This window comes from Arachis ipaensis, chromosome B09 (assembly GCF_000816755.2).
Source record: "Arachis ipaensis cultivar K30076 chromosome B09, Araip1.1, whole genome shotgun sequence".
Taxonomy (NCBI): domain Eukaryota; kingdom Viridiplantae; phylum Streptophyta; class Magnoliopsida; order Fabales; family Fabaceae; genus Arachis; species Arachis ipaensis.
Window position 1 is genome coordinate 42,905,438 of NC_029793.2, and position 18,407 is coordinate 42,923,844.

Sequence of the window (18,407 nt, forward strand, 5' to 3'; positions counted from 1 at the left end):
ATATGCTAGATACTAATGAAATAGGCCTGCTATACATAAAAGTCTTTTTGGCTTATAAGTTCTACAAATTGGCCCAAGCCCAACAAAAACGACGCGCACCACACTCCCCACACTCGAACGTAAAAACCACACGCTTTAATCAACCGTTTCGTTTTTCCAAAACGCACTAATAATGAAAGACTCTTCCTCTTCTTCCTCAATCAATACCCATTTCCTCGAGATTCAAGCCACATTCGAAACAAAAGAAATCTCTGAAGAAACCGTCCAACTCCTCGCGAAAAGTAGAACAAATCAAGAAGGAAACATTCAAATCTCCATCAAAAAACACCAAAAAAGACGAACAAACATTATATAAGGTACTGTTTCATTTTTCTTCTAGGTTTTTCACATTTTTGTTTCTGATTTGAAAATCGAAGCACTAAATCATCGTATTTCTCTCTCTGTTTCACTGTTTTTGGTGTAGATCTCATATTACTGTTCTAATAAAACTCTTCAAGTCATTTACGCTATTTTACTTACTTTTAGTCAAATGATTTTTGAGTGTATACATATAAACTCAGTTTTATGAATGTTTGGATATTTTTTAAGTAGGTTTGTATACATATAAACTCTGTATAGCGCATTTCTGGGTGTATATGTTAGTATTGAATGTAACTGGTGCTTCTAGTGACATTTTGAACTTAAATATCATTCTAAACACATTTAATTTATGATTTTACTTGTTTAGTTGAGTTGAATATGATTTTGAACTCATTTAGTTTCGTTTAATTGAAAAAATAAAATGTTTATAGGACTGGATTTGGGTGCAGGTGACTGGTTTTTGGGTGTATATCTCTGGTATTTGGGTGCATTTTTATCTATTGACAGTATTTTTTTCCTTGCAGTAAAAATGACAACCAAGAACCAGGGTGGAAAAAAATACAACGTAATTGAATATATATATATCTTAGAACAAGTCATTTTTTTCTAATACAAATATAGGTTATTTAAATAGCTCTAATTTTGCTTTGTTTACAGCAAACAAAGGACTTGAAGTGTGCCACCAGACTACTGAGCGAAAAATTTGAAAAGATGAGCAAGCCAAAGAAAGAGATCATTCGTGAATTAGGTTTTGGTGGACTCATGAACATCCCGCCAATGAATGTGCCTCACAAACTATTAAAGGAGTTGGCTAACTCCTTTAAATTAGGCAAAAACACGCTAGAAACAAGCTATGATTCCTTTAAGATTAAACCCAAAACAATAGGGGCTGCCTTTGACCTTAATGCATCAGGTAACTGATTACAGAAAACCCATTTCCTGTAATATATTCTTCGTAATATCTTATTCTGATCTCATGTAATCATGTAATAAATTTGGGTGCACATGAGTGATATTTGGGTGCATATGAGTGATATTTGGGTGCATATGACTCATAATTGGGTGCATTTCAAGTAATAAATTATTTTTTTTTGTAGAAGGTCTATTTCCTGATAAAGTGAATTATAAGAATCTTTCTGAAGAGAACCAACTCATTTTTAAAAGGTTCCAAGGCAACACTCTGAAGAAGCTGACCAATGAGATGATGAGTATCGGTGTCAAAAATGAACAAGATCAGCTGATGTTTAAGAGGATTTTCATCCTCTATATTCAGATGGCATTCTTTTTGTCATGTACAATAACCAAAGTATCTCCCATGCACATAGCTCCAATTTTTGAGATGGAGAAAATAATGGAGGGCAATTGGGGAGCCCATGTCCTGAATTTCCTCATTAAAGGCATTACAAATTACCGTCTGAAAAAGAAAAAAATCAATCGACGGGTGCCTCTATGCCTTGATGATAATCTATTTCCATCTCGAAAAAAATAAGGACAAGAAAGAAGAGGAAAAACCCGGAGTACCCTGGGTTAGCAACTGGAACAGAGAGCAGCTGGTTGCAAGAATTAGAGCAGAGATAGATGGCTATATGGTAAGAAAACAGAATATCTTCTCTAATTTGTGTGTGTTTTATTTATGTAGATGCTGTAAACTAACATTTCTAGTGTTTCAGGGCATTGTCAAGATGGCGGAAACAAAAAAATTGAAAGAAATGAAAGAAAAAGAAAAGAAAGAAGAAAAAAAACCCAAGTTCTTCGTCTGAGAGTGATTCATCGGAGAATGATGTTGATTTTTCCTCTGAATCTGAGTCAGAAGAAGACTCAGAGGAACGTACAAGGAAACAACCTAAAAGGGTGGCCAAAAAGTAAGTAATATTTTTGGGTGCATTTTGTTAGTTTTATAGTGTTTTTCCCTAATAATTGTTTGCTTTCTAGAATGGAATCCAGAAAGAGGAAGCAAATTTTAGAGGATTCCAGTTCAGAAACCAAAAGTGAATCCACTGCTGAGTAAGATTGTGAAATAATCATCACTTTCTTTCCTATTTCTATCAAAATTTAAAGTATTAACAGAGGGTTTCTCATTTAATTTCAGGAGTGAAGAATCCTTGCCAGTTAAAAAATAAAAATCAAACAAAAAAACTCACACCGCCGCCAAAAATTATCCACTGCCTTCGAGAGTATCTCATCATCAATATTGTTGTATTTGTCTGATATATAATTTTTTGATTTTCAGGACGCAATCCAAAAAAAGAAAGCACATAATTGAGGATTCGTCTTCAAAAGAAGAAATTCATTCCTATGATGGGTAAGATACTTTCTAAACCTATCTTAGACTCTATAATCAAAACTATATTTTGTTAACCTGTACTTTTGAATGGACTGTCAGAACTGAAATTGGAACTGAAACAATAGAAGGATTTTTAAGACAACATTAGAAAGGGTATATTGAATTTGGGTGTATATTACCTTTTTTAAGGTGTTTTGGTTGCTGATTATTATTCTTGCTTTAATTGATAGAATCTTTATATCCTGATTTAAATAAATAGTATTATTTACTAAATGATATTTATTCTATACTTAGAATGCCGGAGGTGAGCTTAGCAACCGAGACTAATCCTTTGTTTTAAGGACAAACAGAGCAAAGCAGTATAAACAAACCTTTGGATTCTATGTAATTTATTTTTCTTATACCATTTTCTAAATTTTTTGTACCATATTCTTCTAATTCTATATATATTTTTTTAGAACAAAGAGCCCTTTAATGTTTTATTCAAGAAAAAAACGGCAGAAAAAAAAAACAAAAATCTGCAACAACGTAAGTTCTAAAAAAAAGCCTTTCCGGGTATATTTGGTAATTATTTGGGTGCATTGTTATCTTATTTGGGTGTATTTCAGGTTCAGTCGGGAAGAAGAACCGTTGAGCGAACCACCTCAACAACAGATCATCGTTTTTGACCATCCTCTCAACCGCTTGATATGTAAGTTTTATAAGTAAATTTCATCCTTCTAATCATATATTTTAAAAGGGTTTCTTAATATTTTATTTTTGACTTATCTAGAGTTCCAATTCAACTATGCCTGCCTTCATCAGAGACAACATCAGTAAGCCCTGTGCCACCATTTGAACCATCCCCCCCCCCAACAGAGAGGTGAGCAAAAATATTCGGATGCATTTCGTTATTGTTTGGGTATATTGTTATCTTATTTGGGTATATATCCTGAAAATTGAGCTGTAATTGATTTTTTTATAATCTGATCTATTTTCTCTAACCCCACAGCACTCCAGAACCCTAAAAAGTTGATGAAAGCACACCAACAATGCCACCAGCTCCATCTAAAATGTAAGTTCATCAAAATAGAAATTGATTTTCAATATCATTCTTTTATTCTTATTCTTTTACTATGATATATGTTAACACGCAGTGATCCAGTCCCTGAAGCGACTACTGCTACACTATTGATGATGGCCAGAACAACGTCCTATGTACCTAAAGAATTACCGTTGCCATCATTCATCCTTGGCTTGACTGATTCAAGCCAAGAAGAAACACAGACCCAAGAGGGGGTGGGGCAAGTAGAAGCTCAGGTGATAAAAAGTACAGAAACCACAATACTAATAGAAGAATTTGATGTGCTAGTGGAAAAGATTGCAAAGAGTGGAGAAAAGGCAACACCAGATTTTCCAGAAGGTAAAAGTCCGCCAACAGAAAAGCAGACGGTGGGCCAGATTTTTGACAAATTTAAAACTCCTGCGAGGAGAAATTTAATGTCGGCCGAAATAAAAGAAAAATGCTACCTCTGGGCGACACATATCAGGACATACGCGGACAACAGTACTGATGAGTATAATTCACTTTGCACACTGATCAGTATAATTCACTTTGCACACTGAAGTCCATTTTGCATCTTTAAAAGCTACTTCATATATTGAAGCTGACGTAAGATTAGAATAAGATTAATTAATTTAGATATTTATGTTATGACATATGACTGCAATATTGGTTGATGTAATTAATTTAGCTGTTTTATTTTTCTAGATTGTCACTGCCATGTGCCTGATCCTCAATCAAAAAAATATTAAAAGATTCCAGGAAGAAATTTACTGTCTCCCACCTAATATTGTGGTAAGGTATAATGTATTAAAATTTGGGTGCATTTTGTTATCTTTTGGGTGCATTAAAAGATTTCTTTTGGTGTTTCACAAATGCTGCAGAACATGGCCATTGGAAATCATCCAAATGGGGAGTTCTTATAGTCGAAATTTAAAAAGCCATTTAATGTCGAAGACTACCCAATATTTATACCTTTTTTGGACTGGAAAAAATTAGCATCACATCCATATGTAAGTTTTCATTTCTAAAACTTCTTATTACAATTCTTTAGTTATCTATGAATTAAACTAAAACACTGTTGAATGTGGAGATGTTTCAGATTTTTGCACCTGTTTGCTATTCAAATCATTGGTGGATGTGGGTGGCTGATTTAAGAAAGAAAAAATTTTATATACTTGACCCCTATTACAAGACGTGTCCCTCCAAAGACAGAATGAAGCTAAATAAATTTATTGTAAGTTGATTATGTTTTTTGCGTTTTGAAATTTGGGTGCATTTCAATTCAAAGTAAGGTGTATATTGTTATCCTTTGGGTGTATTGATTTATTAGACTTATTCCTTCTTATATTCGGCTTTCTTTTTTGTTTTTAGGGGTATGTCATTTCGAGAATTAGGGTATATGCCGGGGGGCACCTCTCAAAAGAAAAGATCGTGAAATTGAGCCTCCTTACATTGACATTTTAGGCCAAAAAACAGAGTACAGATCTCTCACTCTGAAAAATTGTGTTTTCAATTGCTGTCCTATTTTAATTTGCTAAATTATATTTTATTTTCAGCTATGATTGTGCTATTTATGTAATGAAATAGCTTGAAATAATCGAGCCTCAAAACGTTAAAAATGGGAAGTATGAGTGGGAGAATTGGACTCAGGTAATTATATTTAAAACTATATAACTCTCTATTACTTTTCTAAATTAACAGATTAAATTCAAATAATATTCTTTCAAACTATAGGTGGAGGTCGACCACTTCAGAGTTAAATTTGCTTCCTGAATTCTTTTTCATGACATGAATCGTGACAGAGATGCAGCGATCAAGGGAAGTGAAACAATGAGATTGTCGAAGCCATCTGTAGCTTTGTTGAGTCCATATTGTCAAGTAGATTCTTATGATATTGAAAGTGACAATGATTGACTTCAGTTTTATGTAGTTTTGAAATAGTTTGAACACTTGTAAATCTTGTAAATATTTAATTCATTTGTATTATAAAATTTGTTTGCATAAATAAACTGTCTATGCTGTATTCAAAAGCTGTAAATTACAGGTACATAGAAAATAAAGGAAAACAACACCAAACCAACTAATACGCCCAATTACTTTAATTATGCACCCAAATATAACCCGTATACATCAAAATATGTACCTTAAACCCCTAAACCCAAAACCTTAATTATGCACCCAAATATAACCCGTATACACCCAAATATATACCCTAAATACCTAAAATCCTAAACCCTAAACCCAAAATCCTAAACCCTAAACCCAAAACCATAAACCCTAAACCCTAAAACCCAAAAAGCTAAACCCCTAAAACCCTAAACCCTAAAACCATAAACCCTAAATCCTAAATCCTAAACCCTAAACCCTAAATCCTAAAACCCTAAACCTAAAACCTTTAAACCCTAAACCCTAAACCTAAAACCCTAAAATCCTAAAACTCTAAAACCCTAAACCCTAAATTCTAAACCCTAAAACCATAAAATCCTAAACCCTAAACCCTAAAATCTTAATTATGCACCCAAATATAACCCGTATAAACCCAAATATATACCCTAAATACCTAAAACCCTAAACCCTAAAACTATAAACCCTAAACTCTAAATCCTAAAACCATAAACCCTAAACTCTAAAATCTAAAACCCTAAAATCCGAAGCCCTAAACCCTAAACCTCAAATCCTAAAGCCCTAAACCCAAAAACCCTAAACCTTAAACCATAAAAACTAAACAAAACAATAATTTATAACAAACATCAGCACTTGAAAATATATAAATGTAAAATGTCAAACACAAGAAAATTCAGAAATACACCCAAAAAACTAAGCTTTAAACCCATATTCTGTAACTATACACCCAAAAAACTATCCTCTGTTGCTGGTTCCCTGAACTGATAATTCATAACATGTCCGTGATATTGGCTGAAATTTGGACACACCACTGATGGAGCATCAAAGAGGTTTAACTAGAAATAATAAACTCACATATTAGCAAAAATATTAACAAGAAAATTAAACTCAATCACCACCTATTTAAAGAACATGACTTTTACCTCGTTTAAAGCTTTTGTTTTCTTCTTCTTTGAGGTATTTGCAATCTGTTTGTCCAACTTTGAACCTAGCCTATTTTTTAGATGTCCTCTTGTTCGAACCCTTGGAGGGATTTAAAGCTCGTTAACGGATTCCAAGTTGGCATCTTCGTGAGATAACGAACATGTCACCTTTCTTTTGGCTTTCAATTCTTCCATCTCAACCATGACGTTATTGTAGGCACGGTGCAGAATGACAGTCAGCTCCTCAGATTCTGATGTAAATTCACAAATATTTTGTGAACAAAACACCAATTCGTCAAACCTCTTGCTTCTTGACTCCAACAGTGGCTCATCATGGCTACTCTTGATGTGTGTATATCGTCTCTTTACCTTCTTGCTGCATCATTCTAATATATACCTCGGTGACACTTGGGTTACTTGTTCAAAGCTTAACACGCTTAGGGTGTGACGGCACCATATCCCTCTTGACTCGAATAATAAGCACTGGCATTTTACTTGGGTTGCTAGTGAGTCGTAAGTAACCACAAACTTGTTGAATATTAAGCTGGAAACTTGTTCTCCAACTTCGTATACTGAATAACCTAGAGCAGAGTTTGTTAATCTTGTGATGCAATTCACCTTCCCTCTGAATTGTGCTTGGACTTTTCTAAACTTTTGGTGAGTGTACACATGTTGAAACTGAGCTTCAATGGAGGATTTTGTTGTACACGGTATCACCGTATAAAAATCTGCAACATCTGATTCTCTCTCTACTTGCTCCCTGCTTCCAAGGCAATTATCATATTGTTTGACAAATTGAATAAGCGAGCTGTTCCGGGTAATAAACTTGTTAAAAAATGAATGCATACTCTCGCTCCTTTGTGTGCTTCTCATCCCAGCCCAGAAGTGGTGATCCAGATAAATTTAAACCCATATATGACGGTCTTCATAAAGATCTGCAAAATACACCCAAATCAGACTACAATGCACCCAAAAATATGCAATTTACACCTCTGCTACAGATTCTAAAAAATATTACTTGAAAGCCACTTGTTGTCCACAAGACCATAGTTCAGCAGAAAATCATTTCAATTCGTATCAAATGAATCTTTGCTATAAGAGTTCCAAACGACTTGCCTCATTTCTTGTTCGATTTCTGCATGTCCCTTGTATCCGTTTAATTTGCTTGGAATCTTCTTTGTGATATACCAAATATACCAACGGTGAATTGTTGTGGTCATACAAGCCTCGATAGCCCTTTTCTTTGAGAACCTTGAGTGGTTCATGGAAGTTTGTGTGGGTGGTGAGTTTTGAAAGGGGCTTTCTGTTGAAGCATGGTCAAGTGATGATATCTTTGGATGAATATCATATGGAGCATTAGAATTCTCTTTCCAGCCACCATTAGAATCATGAATTGCATCATTTTGTGGTGGAGGGAAATATCCCATATGGTTTTCTTGCTCATCTTGTGTCTCTGAAGCAAATCTCCATGGATTGGAGTGCTTAGAATTTATATTTTCTTGGTGATATTTCCAGCCACCATTAGAGATTGATGATGGTAGGTAATATCCCATAAAATTTTGTTTGACCACAAGATGAGTTGAACTCCATTTGTATTTTGTAAAATGCAACATCAATAAAAATTGAAATTCATGTCACAGAGAAAGAATTTCTTAGTGAAGCAATAGCTCAAACACCTTGCTATCAATTTAAAACAGAGAACAAAAATAAAGAAAATGCTTGATATAGACTTCTCACCCACTTAATCATTATTGATCTAAATCAATCCCCAGCAACGGCGCCAAAAACTTGATGGGGTTGGAACCGAAATTCTAACACAAAAACTCACCGGCAAGTATACCGGGTCGCATCAAGTAGTAAAACTAACTTAGAGTGAGGTCGATCCCACGAGGATTGATGGATCAAGCAACTTTAGTGGGTGATTAGTTTAGTCAAGCTAACATTGAAGTGAAATTTGATGGAATGTAGCCAACAGAAAGTAAATGGCAATGAATTAAAAGTTGCAGAAAGTAAATGAGCAAAATTTTAAAGAGCAAGAAATGTAAATTAACAGAATCTTAAATGACAAGAAATGTAAATTGCATGAAATGTAAAAGGGTGCTTGGGTGCTGGAAATTAAAGAGAGCAATAGATCAGAACTCAAAACTCTTGCAGCAAGCTTAAATTGCAGGAAAGTAAATTGGGAGCAATGTAAACAGAGAAGCGAAATTGCAGTAAATGTAAAGTTGCAGGAAATGTAAATCAAGCTCACAGCAAGCATCAAATGTAAAGTGCATAGAAATAAGGAGAATTAAATTGCATGAAAGTAAATTGAAAACAATGAGAACAGAAAGCAATGGGAACCAAAGATCAAAAGCAAACTCAATGTAAATTGAATTTTAACTTGCAGCAAAAGGAAATTGTAGCAAATCTCAAACAGAAAAGTAAAATTACTTGAAGAAGCAAAATAGAAATGAAACTCAGCTTAATTGTAAAATGAAGCTGAAGATCTCAGGAGATCAAAGAGACTAGAAAACAAGTCTAGATCTCAACTCCTTCCTTGATTCAGCAGAAAACAATTTGCAGAAGAAAGAAAGATGGAAGCAGTAAATGAAAACTCAGATTCAATTCTTAATTCACTAGGATTATGCAGAAGAAGAACAAAGAGAAGTTTCAGATCAAGAATGAAACAGAATTCCTTCAATCCCAATCCAAAACTCAAATTCAAAAAGGAAAAATTAAAAGAGAGCTCTCTACTACTACTCTCTATTGGAGCCCGCCTCCTTAACAAAGATGAAAATGATGCCTTATATAGGCTTTACAAAATGAAAATGAAATTGAAAACAAATTACAACTAAATAAAATTCATATTTTAACTATCTCTTGTGCCTTTGAGTGATGATAATGGGCTTTGCTTGCTTTGAATTTGGGTTGAAGACGGCCCTAATTGATCACTCTTGGTCTTGGGGAGAAATCCGCGTGCAAATTGGATTGTTGGTGCTTTACGTTTGAGTTAACGTTTGGGGCAAACGTGGACTCAAACGTCTTCGCAAGGAAGTTAGCAAAAACCAGCAATCTGTTGTTATTGGCGTTTGAGGTCAAACGTGAGCGCAAACGTTGAAGCTTCTCCAAGGCAACCAGCAGTGGCGTTTGACCTCACGTTTGAGATCAAACGTGAGCGCAAATGTTGAAGCTTCCATCTTCAATCTTGGCTGAACTCTGACGGCGTTTAACCTCACGTTTGAGGTTAAACGTGGACGCAAACGTGAGGGCTTCCATCTTTAGCCTTGCTTCCTTGCTTCTTTGTAGCGCTTGGTGAACACCAAGAGCGCAGCTTCCTTTCTTCCATAAGTCGAAATGTTCATTGTCTTGAACGTGGCATTCAATTACTAATACTTCATGCATGATTTAATAATCCATTGGCATTAGTTGCATTAATAATATTATATGCATGCTTCATGGTTCAATTAATTAGTAATGCCGTAAAGCTTCATGCATTTCATTCATTAGCATTAGTAATTAATTGTTTCCTGCATGCATCCATTTACTTATTAATATAATGCATTAACATAATGCCAATTGCATTAAACATTTCATGCATGCATGCACATGATATTGATGCATGTGCCAAGGTTTCATGGTCATGGCCATGCTTTTAAGAGCGTGGCCTAAAGTTTCAAAGTGTGCTCAATCTTTAAAGTATGTCCAAAATTCCTCTTTTCTTCTTTTTGGCTTATTTTGTGCTCTTTTGTTTCTTTTTCTTCTTATTTCTTACAAAGTCTATAAAATCAAAAGATTAAGGAAATATACTAATTAAGTACAAAAGCATTCAATATTTAAGCACAAATCATCAATTTCTTATATGAAAAAGCATAGAAAAACCTGACATGGTGATGTGTCATCACATCCCAACTTTGGGGACAAACTGGTCATCAACTGCACAGAAGGTTTGCAAAAATACACTAAAAATACACTATATTAAAACAGAAACTAAAATAATTCAACTAAAATAATAAACTGTAAATGCACCTAAAATTTTCTTAAATGCACCCAATTATTACTGATCTACACCCAAATATCTAATATAAAATGGACAAAATTATTTTAATTCTAATGAGAACTAGTGCATTAGATTCAATTCAAATAAGGAAGAACAAATAGCAAATATCACAGGCAAGGTTCACAGATATTAAAACAGAAACTAAAATAATAAACTGCAATAAACTGTAAATGCACCCAAAATTTTCTAAAATGCACCCAATTATTACTGATCTACACCCGAATGTTTGATATAAAACGGAAAAAATTATTTTAATTCTAATGAGAACTAGTGCATTAGATTCAATTCAAATAAGGAAGAACAAACAGCAAATATCATAGACAAAGTTCACAAATTATTCAGCTACACAATCAAAAAACTACTAATCAGATTCAATTACTAACTAAAACTAAATCACACCTCAGGAACTTCATTGGATTCAGTTTCAAAATCCACTTCGCTTTGGTTCAGCTGAGAATCTGAAGTTGAATCATCCATTATCTTCAAATGCAACACTAAACAAAAAATCTGAAGCACGTAATGCAGAGAGGAACGCAGGTAAAACACGAACGAGAAGGCACAGAGAAACGCTCGAAAGAGATCGAAGAGAAAAGGCAAGGAAACGCAGAAGAAATTCGAAAAAGGAAACAAAATCCTTTTAAAAAAGGAAGTTATATATTTGCGCGTTGATTAATTGAATAATCAGTTAAGCAGGCCCGTGAAACATACGTGCCAAGAGAAGTGCGTTTTAGGGATAAGGGATATTGAGGAGTTGTAAGACTTGTATAGGAAAAAGACTTGTATGTGGAGATTTTCTGTTAATAAAATAAGAGTACTTTAATGGTAAGTAAGACTCCATTTGACTTGTGTATGTATTAAGACAAATAATTTAGACAAAAACATAAAATATATTTGCTTGTGTATAGTATTTAAAAATAATAGAGGTAAGAACTCAATTCTTAATGGAATAATTTTTTGAAAATTTTGTTATAGGAATTTGTAAAATCTAAAAGATACGATTCACCTCGAGGTAACGAGATGGACCCGTATAAAAAAAAAGATTAAAATATTATTTTTTATATAAAACAAAAAAATACTCTTTAATGATGATTTTTTATTTTTGGGTCCAAATTTATCCAGTAAAACTTTTTTACTCATATTTTTTAATTATTTTAACTTCACCAAAATATTTTAGAGACATTTTAGAGTTGAGATAAAATATGATACTAGCGAAACTCATACCTGTATGATTCTTTGCTTTATCTGTTACAATAAAAATCAGTGATCAAATAACTATCACTTTTGGTAATTATTCTCCAAGAATCAATCCTAGCTACAAGTTTTATCTTTATTCTCTTCTCATAAAACATTAACCACCACATATTAATTCCTTATGAGGTGAATTAACCTAAAATGATAATGATTGGATATTAAATAATTAACCATATGATCAAAATCACTCTCTCTTTTTCACCATAGCCAAACCTCTCTTTCTCACTTTAACAAAAACACGTGATTAAGTCATGTGTTAAAATTTAGAGATAAAGATAAAATTAAAAGAGAGAAAAAAATTATTAACACATACTTAAATCTCTTTTCCTTAACTAACATATTTTTTCTCTCTTTTTTCCTCATCCATCATCAAAATTTCACTAAGATTAAGAACATAAAGAGGAACTGAAAAAAAAAAAAGAGAAAGAAGGCTGAAAGTGAAAGAGAAAAAGAACAAGGGTTCCAAGCTAAACTCACAACACTTTATTCCTCAAATTTCAAGAACACACCTCCACATCTCAAGAATTCAAGGAATCAAGATCATCCCTCTTATCTCCTTCTTCATTTATTACTTGAATTTCGTAAGATTAGTAACAACATTTCTTAGTTTTCTTCTCTTCACTAATAGGTTTTCCTGATAAACTTCTTAAGAGAATTATGTTGTTTCTTCTTGGTTAACAAGTCATCTTCAGGAGTTTCAAGAAAAAAAATTCAAGCTAGCCAAGATCAAACTCAAAAGAGTGAGAAATCACTCCCTTTTCTCCTTTATTGTCTGTCGTTGATTCGGCCATAAGGCTCCAAAATTTATTAATTGACATTTTATTTTTATTTAGGAGGTTTTTAGTGCCTAAGAAGTTTAAGGAATGACTTGAAGAGGAATTAAAGGTTAGGATTTTTTAGAAGCCTTAGATCATATGGTTATATTAGCTCTTGATGATGCGTTGATGATGGTTTAGTAATTTTTGTTGTAACACTCTACCATGCAGAGCTTTACGCTTCAGTTGTAAAGCAAATGTGGTGAGGTATTACGATATCTAAAAGCAAGAATACAACATATAATTGAAATGTATAAATATAGTGATAGGAGCCAAACGTCGGTTTGGAATTTTCTTCTCAATAAGAGAATCGCTTCGTTGCAAGTATAGCTCCAAACCAACAATTGACCCGTATCAAAGTTTAATTTTGTTTGTCACAAGTATAAATCAATAAAAATACCGAGAGTATTAGATCTCGGGTCATCTCTCAAAGGAATTGCAATGAGGTATGTATGTTATCAGTTATGAGATTCATGGGGTGGTTTGCAAATAAGAAGACAATAATCTAAATGATAAAAAATTTAAATGACAAGAAAGTAAATCAAACAATTAAAGATGACAAATACTAAAGAGACATTCATGGCAAGGATTAAGAATCAAGGTCTTCTATCCTTGTCATTAATTATAAAACAACAATTACCAAGAGTTAAGCCTATTACGTTATCTCCAATATTGGGAGAAATCAAGTAGGCCTAGTTAATCCCAATCCATAAGTAGCATTAATGGAAACAAGATTAACTAACAACTCTAGATCACCAACATAAATTGGGTATTTAATGACTCAAGATTACCAAACTTCTCTTTCTAAGTCAAGAATGCTCAAAATCTACTTTAAAACTAAGCCAAGCATTTTATCAAACACTTGGTGTGCATAAAAAGAGAAGCATATTAAATTTCAATAATAATAAAATCTACTACTATCAAATGCAAGAAAATAATAATAACAACTCAATTAAGCAACAATAGATATAAAACATCAAATTGCATTAAAAGGAATCAAAATTAACAAGAGTTCATAAAACTAAAAAGTAGCTCAAATGAGAAATTAACAAGAAGAAATAAAAAAATTAAGGCAATTGAACAAGGAAAGGTAAAAGAAACTAGATCAAAACAAAAATTAAAACCTAAATCTAAGAGGAAATTAAACTAAAAATCCTAAATTTTAGAGAGAAGAGTGAGCTTCTCTCTCTAAAAAACTACCCTAAAACATGCTTCTAACCTAACCTAATTGTTCCCCCCTTATTCCTTCTTGAATTTGGCTTCAAATACTTCAGAAATGAGTTGGATTTGGGCTTGGATGAGCTCAGAAATCGCCAGCCACGTTTTCTTTAAGATGGTCACGTGACAAGTGTCACGCGTACGAGTGGGTCATGTGTAAAATCCGGTCAAACCATAATTAATTAAATAATAAATTAAATAGGAGCAACTATGGTTAGAAAATTTAGCAATCGAAATCTAATAATTTAAATATGATATTTAGACTCAGTGAATTTTTCTAAGTCGGAAAACATAGTTTTCTGAATAAAAATGCCCACTGGAGATTTGACCGGCAATACCGGTTGCGATCTGTCCGGTACTATGGCTGAGAAAATTAATTAGAAGTGAATAATTTTAAGAAATAAGAATTTATAATTTGGGGAGACAGAAATTTTAAAATACGATTTAAAACTCTAATCTTAGAGGTTTTGGCCCAAAATTGGGCCAACGGACCAAACCAAGTGAACCGGGTCTAAGTGGATCCAAGACCCAACATATATAAACATTAGTTATGAGCATTTCAGCTCATTTACCCTAAAAATGAGAAGGAGGGGCGGATAGAGAGAAGAGAGGAAGGAAACCTAGCCTTCCAAACTTCAAATCACCATAACTTTCTCTCCGGAACTCTGATTAACGAGCCGTTTGCGGCCAGACATCACTCTTCTCATCCACTATAATTTTATCTAAGTTTTGTGGTGAGTAATCTACTGTCCTATGCCCAATTTTTGTTTTCCTCTTTAAATTTGAATTTGGTTTGGGTTTTGAGGAAATCTTGTGTTTTTGGTTATTTAGGAGTACTCTAGTATGAGTCATGGGTGATATTCATCACAAACTTCATAGGATTAAGATAAGAAATCCTCCAACCCTTGTGATTTATCATTTTTATGAATCCTAGGTTGATGTATATATGTGAAATTGGTTATGTTAGTATATTTGGTAATTTTAGTTCACAATTGGAAGGTTGGTGTTGCTTGTGGAGCTTTGGTGAGGTTTGGAGCTAAGGATTGGTAGAGACTTCCAAGAAGAAGCTCAATTAATTTGTCTACAAGAGGTACGGTTTAAGTTTTATTTAAGTACCGTGTGGTGTGATGAGAATTTCTAGGCTAGATGCCCCTAGGATAAGTTTGGATTATGTAAATGGTTGGTACTAATATGCATAATTGATATGTAATGTAAATTAATGCTTGGATTGAGAATTTTGTGAATTGTATGTTTGGTGTATTGAGAATTTGATGAATTGGATAATGACTATTGGTTTGTGGAATATGCATGTAAATTGTGAATTTGGGCTGGAGGCCGTGAATTTTGGGCTGGAGGCCGGAAAGAGGTAAGGAAGGTAAGTTGATATGTGTATTGTGTGATGATATAAGAGATTGGATGGATTTAGATATTGAATGTGTGAATAATTCATTTGGTTATTGAATAATAAGGTTTGAGGAATTGAGGTGTAGAATTTGATAGTTTTAGGTGAAATTATGTAGAGGAGGTAGGTTTGGTTTGGTTGAGTGTAATTATGTGAATGTGGTTGGGTTGTGGCCATTTCGATGAGTGGAAATGAATTTGGCTTGTGAACATTGAAAAAATTAGTGATTTCTATTTTTGGGTAGAAACTGATTTTTGATCAACTTTGGCGGTCTGTAACTCGGTCCACGGAGTTTGAAATTCTTCAAAATTATATTTTTATGAAAGTTTATTCAACGATCTTTCCAACGGTTCAGAAAAGGATGAAAAAGGAAATTTGTAGAAGAAGTTATGTGTATTGGAAGTTTGGGGTTTGAAAATGTAATTTTGCAGCTTTTTAACTTAGTAATAATTTTGGAATATCGTGCTTCCATGCGCATGCGTGGCCGATGCGCACGCATCAGTCTCGATTCTTACTCACCTACGCGTGCGCTTGGCCGACGCGTACGCGTCGATGCACTGATGCAAAAGCCTGTAGAAAATCCAGAGAGTTGCGCTGGAATTATGCTGGTTTGCGAGGAGCACAAAACGCACCCACGCGTACGCGTCACCTTACTTTTCTGCTATCCACGCGTGTGCATGGGCGACGCGTACGCGTCGCTTTGTTTTTCTGACTTCCATGCGTGCGCATGGGCGATGCGCATGCGTGACCCTGTTTTCACCCCAAAAGTTGATTTTGAGTTTTTAAAGCCGAAATTCATACTTTTAAGCCTCCATTCTCACCCTTTAAGTCTTAAAGCCTTATAGTTTGCCTAGTGATGAAAGGAAGCTAGGACATGTGGTAACTTGTGGAGGAAGTAACGTGAGAATCAATGATGAATGATGAGTAATGATGATTGTATGAATTACTGAGGGTGATGATGGAAGTACGGTAATGCCGTGAGCCAAATGGCTGTATTTAATAATGATTATTGGCTGGTTATGGGTTATGTTATGAGCCGGATGGCTACGATAAATATTGATTATGGCTGGAAATGAAAATATGGCTTTGAATGATTGTTTTATCTCGAGCTCTCTTTCTCGAAAGTGCGACCCCAGAGAGATGAAGGAAGGTGAGGATCCCCTTCCTTGTTCCTCCTGGTATTGTAAAATCGCCCCCAGTGAGATGGTGGGAGGTTAAGATCCCCTCCTTGGTTCCTCCTAGGCATATGAGAACGTACCTCCTGGATAGATGCAAGGGTTGTGGTTGTGCCCCACTTGCTCCAGGTTGGTTAGTATAGAGGCTCCCTTGGTGGACGCAAGGGTTGTGGTTCGTCCCACTTGCTCCAGGTCAGAGATTGTGATGTCTGGGTAGTAGCGACAGTAGTGGTGACTCCACTCACTCCAGGTTGAACTTTTAGACACTTGCCTGGGTAGATGCAGTGGCATTGATTCACTTGATCTGGGACGTGGTGAGATATACTTGCCTGGGTAGATGCAGTGGCATTGATCCACTTGCTCTGGGATGTGGTGAGACATACCTGTCGGGGTAGATGCAGTGGATTGATTCCACTTGCTCCGGGTTTGGTTTTGAGACTCCCGGGGTAGATGCAGTGGTTAGCCCCCACTTGCTACCAGTCGAGTATGATTTGAGATTTGTGAAATTATCTGAGTTTCGGATTTCCTTGGGTAGATGCAGTGGGTCGGCCCCACTTGCTCCAGGTTGAGATCCGAGATTCTGTTGACCCTATGTCGTAGGTGTGGCCAGACACTGTGAAAGTTTCAGATGAGCTCGCCTCCATGAATAAACACCAGTGTGGATGTTGTGTGATTATGATTATGATTGTGAATAACTCGAGTTGGGGATGCACGACAGAGGGACAGTCTAATGGTTAGCTACCAGGACTTGTTAGGTTGGCTTTATAACTGACAGATGAGACTCATCAGCCATAGGACAGGCATACATCATTTACATATGTTTGAATCATTTGGGTTTGCCTATTTGTTTTAGATTTCTATATCATATATGATATGTTACCTGATTATGTGCTACTTGTTCTACTTGTACTTTAATTGTGTATTACTTGCCTGTATTGCTTGTGTTTGTACAACTGAGAGGTCCCTCATGCTGGTGTCGGTGGACACTGAGGGCTGTTTTTGATGAGATGAGTTGATGATGTAATTGAATAATGATGATGATTATTGAATGAGGTAATTGAACTCCATGGGTAGACGCAGTGAAGTGATTTCACTTGCTCCAGGTAGAGAATGAGATAATTTGAGCTCCCTGGGTAGACGCAGTGAAGTGATTTCACTTGCTCCAGGTGAGGATATGAGGTAACGATATAGAATTGCTGAGACAAAATGGCTGGGGATGGTTTCATTTATAATTCTGATTGTGAATTGTCGAAGAGTTAAAAAGTTGGGAAGCAAGAGGAATATGAATCAGATTTAGCATTCCCTTATGACAGTTGCCTATTTATGGATTAGCGACAACATAGGATGAATATTTGGTGAAAGAAAGTTTAGGATGCTTAGTGAGTTTTTATTACAATGCATTGTATTTATTTGGCACTTTTACCGTACTAGGAACCCATGGGTCGGGGTTTTCATTTCGTATATATCTCTTGTTTTTCAGATACAGGTCCAGGTGCTCAGAAGTGAGTTGTGGTTCATCTGAGAGATGGCGAAGATCTTTATATTCTCTACTTTATATTTGCTTAGAATCTCTCCACCTTTATTTGAAAGGCTTTATTATGTATTGAGCTCTTCTGAACTTTCCTATAGAGGCTCTTACATTTCTTTTGGGAGAGATTAGGAGATACTGTTGTCAACTATTTTTATATTGTACCCTAGTCGGCCTAAACTTTGCGGGTCGCGACTAGTGGCTATTTAATTATATTATATATCTATATACTGTCATTCTCTT